This window comes from Lepidochelys kempii, chromosome 14 (assembly GCF_965140265.1).
Source record: "Lepidochelys kempii isolate rLepKem1 chromosome 14, rLepKem1.hap2, whole genome shotgun sequence".
Classification (NCBI taxonomy): domain Eukaryota; kingdom Metazoa; phylum Chordata; order Testudines; family Cheloniidae; genus Lepidochelys; species Lepidochelys kempii.
This window is the reverse complement of record NC_133269.1, coordinates 40527980-40533979: the sequence shown is the minus strand read 5'-3', so window position 1 is coordinate 40533979 and position 6000 is coordinate 40527980.

Sequence of the window (6000 nt, the reverse complement as noted above, 5' to 3'; positions counted from 1 at the left end):
GTTTCTTGAAATCATAACAAGTAGGATGAAAATTCTTTGCAAAAATATTTGTTTGCAAAACAAGAGCATCTCCTGTTTGTCAGAGCGCATTAAACTGTCTCGTCGTACACAAAGGGGAGACACTATGATCTAGAACATTAGATGAGATGCTTCAGGCTGAGCTAAGTAGTTGCTGCTCTTCACAATTTCAAAATAATAAAATGCAAATGAAATCGAATATTTGGTCATAATCTGCTTTGGCTCAGTGTGATCGGACACCCCCTAGTCTGCACTGCTCCGAGTGACACTCTTCAGTGGATCCCCATCACCCACCCATGGCAAGGTAGATGGGAGAGGATTGTTATTCCTCCTTGACAGAAGGAGAAACGAAGGCTGAGAAAGGTGCAGGGACTTGTCTTTGCTGATGCAGTTGCTCTCAAATGAGCTACAGACTAACAATTGTTCATAGTAATTATTCAGCAAGTATTTCAGAAGAATTGGAATGTTCGAGAGGATCATGAACTGCTCTGAGACAATGAATGGAGAGCAGCATCCACATTGGTCAAACATCTAACTGGTTGTGACTTATTTGCTTGGTCATAAAAGAGAACAAGAAAGACCAGAGTTTCCTCCCTGTCAATAGCCCCCTCCTCAGCCAATCAAGGTTGAGACTTTGAGGGGTGGGGGGCTAAAGGGTCTCACCAAATAGCCCAAAGAATGGCCCTGGTCACCACCGAGGGGATCACTCTCGGAGCACTAGTCCAGTCTCACCTCTCTGTGAGGGCCTCCCACAATCCCCACCCCCGCTCCAGACACACAGCTCCTGGTGGTGGGAGGAGAGCAGAGGAAGAGGACAAAGGAAGCAAGAAGAGAAAGGTAGGAGGGACAGAGCAAAAGGGAAAACAAAAAGGAGAAACCCCAATGTCCCCAGTGATTCTAAGGGACAAAGTCCTAGGTCGGAAATAAAATGCTGCCCCCACAATCTAGTGTTTTCCTTTCCTAAAAATCAGCCGGCACCTGATGGATCAGACTGAACAGGTTCCAAACCTCTCCGAGGCTCTTACCTTCTCTAGAGGGACGTCTGTTTTCGAGCAAAACCAGGAAAAGAAAAGGAGAAAACTCCAAAGAGGGTCCTCCTTGCGCTCACGTACGTGCAAGTGAATGCTCTCTCAGTCCTCCAGGAGAGACCTCGAGAAGGAGACGTGCTGAAGCAAAGCCACAGGGATCTCCGAGGTGGCCCCTGTCCTGCCCCCCTGTCCTGCCTGGCTGATGTCAAGATCTCTCTGTGAGGTCATCGCCTCCCCACCACCTTTGTCCAATCGGCTGAGGTCCTGCCAAAGGCCCTTGTGATGTCACTGCCACACCCACCCCTCCCCTGCAGTGCTGATGTCCTGCCCCTGTCCAGCCACACCGGATGTTTGAGCTGCTTCCCCTGGGTCACCCCACGCAATGAGCGTTCATTGTGGGCTCAAGCCGAACACAGTAAAACATCAGAGGCTTCTCCCCATGCAAAGCTCAGTTTTTCATAAATTAGCAGACTTTATGGACAGAAGAGACAATTAGAGTATGTCATCAGACCCCCTGCAAATCACATGCCTTCTGTAGAGAATAGTAGCTAGTTTTTGACTACACACGTTCCAGAAAGCCATCTCGTCTTCATTAGAAGACATCAAGAGGTGGGGAATTCCACCACTTCCCTTTCTAGTTTGTTCCTTTGGTGATTCATTCTCAGTGTTGAATATGTATGCCCTCTTTCTCATATGAATTGGTCTTTTTTGAGTTTCCAGCCACTGCGTCTTGTTATGCTTTTCTCTGCTAGATTAATGAGCCCTTTAATACCCGATAGTTTCTCTTCAGGAAGTCACTTCAACACTTCAAATGACGTCACCTCCCGATCTTTTTTATCACCTAAACAGGCTGAGCTCTTTTTTTGCTACTTTAGCAAAGCTTTTGACACGGTCTCCCATAGTATTCTTGTCAGCAAGTTAAGGAAGTATGGGCTGGATGAATGCACTATAAGGTGGGTAGAAAGCTGGCTAGATTGTCGGGCTCAACGGGTAGTGATCAATGGCTCCATGTCTAGTTGGCAGCCGGTATCAAGTGGAGTGCCCCAAGGGTCGGTCCTGGGGCCGGTTTTATTCAATATCTTCATAAATGATCTGGAGGATGGTGTGGATTGCACTCTCAGCAAATTTGCGGATGATACTAAACTGGGAGGAGTGGTAGATACGCTGGAGGGGAGGGATAGGATACAGAAGGACCTAGACCAATTGGAAGATTGGGCCAAAAGGAATCTGATGAGGTTCAATAAGGATAAGTGCAGGGTCCTGCACTTAGGACGGAAGAACCCAATGCACAGCTACAGACTAGGGACCGAATGGCTAGGCAGCAGTTCTGCGGAAAAGGACCTAGGGGTGACAGTGGACGAGAAGCTGGATATGAGTCAGCAGTGTGCCCTTGTTGCCAAGAAGGCCAATGGCATTTTGGGATGTATAAGTAGGGGCATAGCGAGCAGATCGAGGGACGTGATCGTTCCCCTCTATTCGACATTGGTGAGGCCTCATCTGGAGTACTGTGTCCAGTTTTGGGCCCCACACTTCAAGAAGGATGTGGATAAATTGGAGAGAGTCCAGCGAAGGGCGACAAAAATGATTAGGGGACTGGAACACATGAGTTATGAGGAGAGGCTGAGGGAGCTGGGATTGTTTAGCCTGCAGAAGAGAAGAATGAGGGGGGATTTGATAGCTGCTTTCAACTACCTGAAAGGGGGTTCCAAAGAGGATGGCTCTAGACTGTTCTCAATGGTAGCAGATGACAGAACGAGGAGTAATGGTCTCAAGTTGCAGTGGGGGAGGTTTAGATTGGATATTAGGAAAAACTTTTTCACTAAGAGAGTGGTGAAACACTGGAATGCGTTACCTAGGGAGGTGGTAGAATCTCCTTCCTTAGAGGTTTTTAAGGTCAGGCTTGACAAAGCCCTGGCTGGGATGATTTAACTGGGAATTGGTCCTGCTTTGAGCAGGGGATTGGACTAGATGACCTTCTGGGGTCCCTTCCAACCCTGATATTCTATGATTCTATGATTCTATGAATAGCTCACTCGCAGGCATTTTTCTCCAGCCCTCAAAATGTTTCATTGCTTTTTGCTGCCCCATCTCCAATATTTCCAAATCTTTTTTCAAAGGTGGACGCCAAAACTGGATGCAGGATTCCATGATCAGTCTTCCTCATGGTGTGTCACCTCCCTCTGCTCCTCACTGCTCTTTTCATACATCTAATGATGGCTTTAGCCCTGTTCACCACAGCATCACCCTGGGTGCTCATGTTGAATGGCTTGCCGAGCATGGCCCCAAAATCCTCTTCACAGTCAGTGCTTTCCTGGATACACTGCCCCATTCTGTAGGTGTGGCCTGCATGCTTTGTTGCTAGCAATAGGACCCTTCCTTTGGTTCTTTTCCAACTGGTTTTCTTTGAATGGGTCCAGCTTCTCAAGGGATCCGATTGCTCTGTGTCACTGCCCTCTCCTCATCATTAATTACCACTCTGCTACTATTTTATCACCCACCAATGTTAGCAGCAGTGATTTTTATTTGGGTTGCAGTTCATTGATATTTATTTTCAAGTATTAGTCCTTGAGAGCCTCTTCATATCCCTAGTGCCCAGAACCTGCTCCTCACAGCACAGCGAGAAAAGGCCGCCCAGCCCAGCTGTGCCCTAGGGGCTAAGCACAGAATTAACTTCGGAGCTTGTGCCATCCATAGCTTCTGAACAACATGTGGGGGTCATCAGCTTAGAAATACACTCTAGACCGGGAGCGTAGACAGGCCCCAAATGTATCTAAGTGTCCCGCCTTGAAAAAGAGGAGAGAAGAAAACATAACCCTGAGTAGCGTTATTTTATAGTCGTGGAAACTGAGGCACAGAGAAGCAAAGAGATTCGCTCATGGTCAGAAAGCCAGGAATAGAAAACGGCAGATCTGCTGATAGTCAGTCCCGGGCCCTAGCCGTGTTTGTCCTGGCCTCTCTGCTTCAGCTCCAGTGACAACCCAAGTCGAGGTTTTCTTCTTTTCCGTGTCCTTTAACTTCACGTCACTGCAGAAGAAAGATTGTTTCTGAGCAGCTGGCTCTAATGCGTGGAGATGTCTTTCCAGAAGACATGCTCTGGCTCAGTCCCATGTCGTAGGTTTTCTGGAGGAAGCGCTCGGTGACGTTCTAGGGCCTGTGTTACAGAGAAGATGGACAGAATGGTCCTTTCTGACCTTCATTTTTTTCTTTCGCTCGGAGGATAACGCTGGACATTTTCTCTCATTCACTTTCCTTTGGAATAATTTCAATCCAGTCCAAAGGATTTCCTCTTCTGTTGCATCTTCAGCACCTTTCCTAGCAAACAGTTACTGTTCGAGCCCAGGTTTCCAGTTTCAGGCTGTCCCAGGGTGAGATGACCATGAAAGGGGTAGTAGCTGAACTGAACCTCTCCCCAGGTGAAGGGAATAAGTGCAGGGGTCACGTGAGAAGGAGCAGCATGTAACTAGGATCCAGGCCCGTTGGGCGATATCAGAACAGCCTGTGCTCAGCCAGGAGAGAGACCCGCAATGGGAGCAGGCCTGGGAGGGGCTTGGATAGTCCTTTCAAGGCAGTTTGGGTACACAGTACGGGATGGAACAGCCAAGCTGCTAGGGTTGGGAGCTGGGCCTCCTGGCAGTGTCCAGGAATGAAAGCACAGCATCTGCGAGGAAGGGAGTCCCCACAGAGGGACACCGTAATCTCCCAGGGAGGGAAAATGCTCTGAGTGCCATTTCTTAACCTCATGGGGTGTTCTCCTGCTCTGCCAACCCCACCCGTATTTCAGCATCTCCAGGTGCCTGAAGGAGCAGGAACCAGAGGCCATCCTGCAGCTGGGACAGAGATGGAGGTTGATGACCTACCAGCCCATGGAGACCACGGGGCAGGACAGCCCTCACGACATGGGAATGCAGCTCCAGATCTGGGAGCAGCTTCCCTTTGCTGGCACGAGACCTTGCAGGTTGTGGGGGGTGAGACAGGCACTAACTTTTGGTAACCCTCCGTGGGATCAGAGGGTAATGGTTTGTAGAAAGTGGTGTTGGAGAGCTTTACAAAAACTAGGCAAGCCATGTACAACACACACTTAGCTTCTCTCCAAAAGAAAAAGGACACTAAACGATCTAAACTACTACATGCCACAAGGGGCCACAACAGTGGTTCCTTTAACCCACCCGGCAATATTGTTAAACTATCCAACTATAGTCTTAGCCCAGCAGAAGAATCTGTCCTATCTCGCGGCCTCTCTTTCTACCCCCCCACCCCCACAAGCAGGATACAGTTCTGTGGTGACCTAGAATCCTATTTTCGACCTCTCCGACTCAAGGAATATTTCCAACACACCTCAGAACAACATACTAACGCACAGAGAGCTTCCTACCAAGACTACAAAAAGAAGGATTCTGGGTGGACTCCTCCGGAAGGTCGAAACAACAGACTGGACTTTTACATAGAGTGCTTCCGCCGACGTGCACGGGCCGAAATTGTGGAAAAGCAGCATCACTTGCCCCATAACCTCAGCCGTGCAGAACACAACGCCATCCACAGCCTCAGAAACAGCTCAGACATCATAATCAAAAAGGCTGACAAAGGAGGTGCTGTCGTCATCATGAATAGGTCGGAATATGAACAAGAGGCTGCTCGGCAGCTTCCAACACCACTTTCTACAAGCCATTACCCTCTGATCCCACTGAGAGTTACCAAAAGAAACTACAGCATCTGCTCAAGAAACTCCCTGAAAAAGCACAAGAACAAATCTGCACAGACACACCCCTAGAGCCCCGACCAGGGGTCTTCTATCTGCTACCCAAGATCCATAAACCTGGAAATCCTGGACGCCCCTTCATCTCAGGCATTGGCATCCTGACATCAGGATTGTCTGGTTCTGTAGACTCTCTCCTCAGGCCCTACGCTACCAGCACTCCCAGCTATCACTTCAATCTCTCTGGTCATTCTTCAAGGA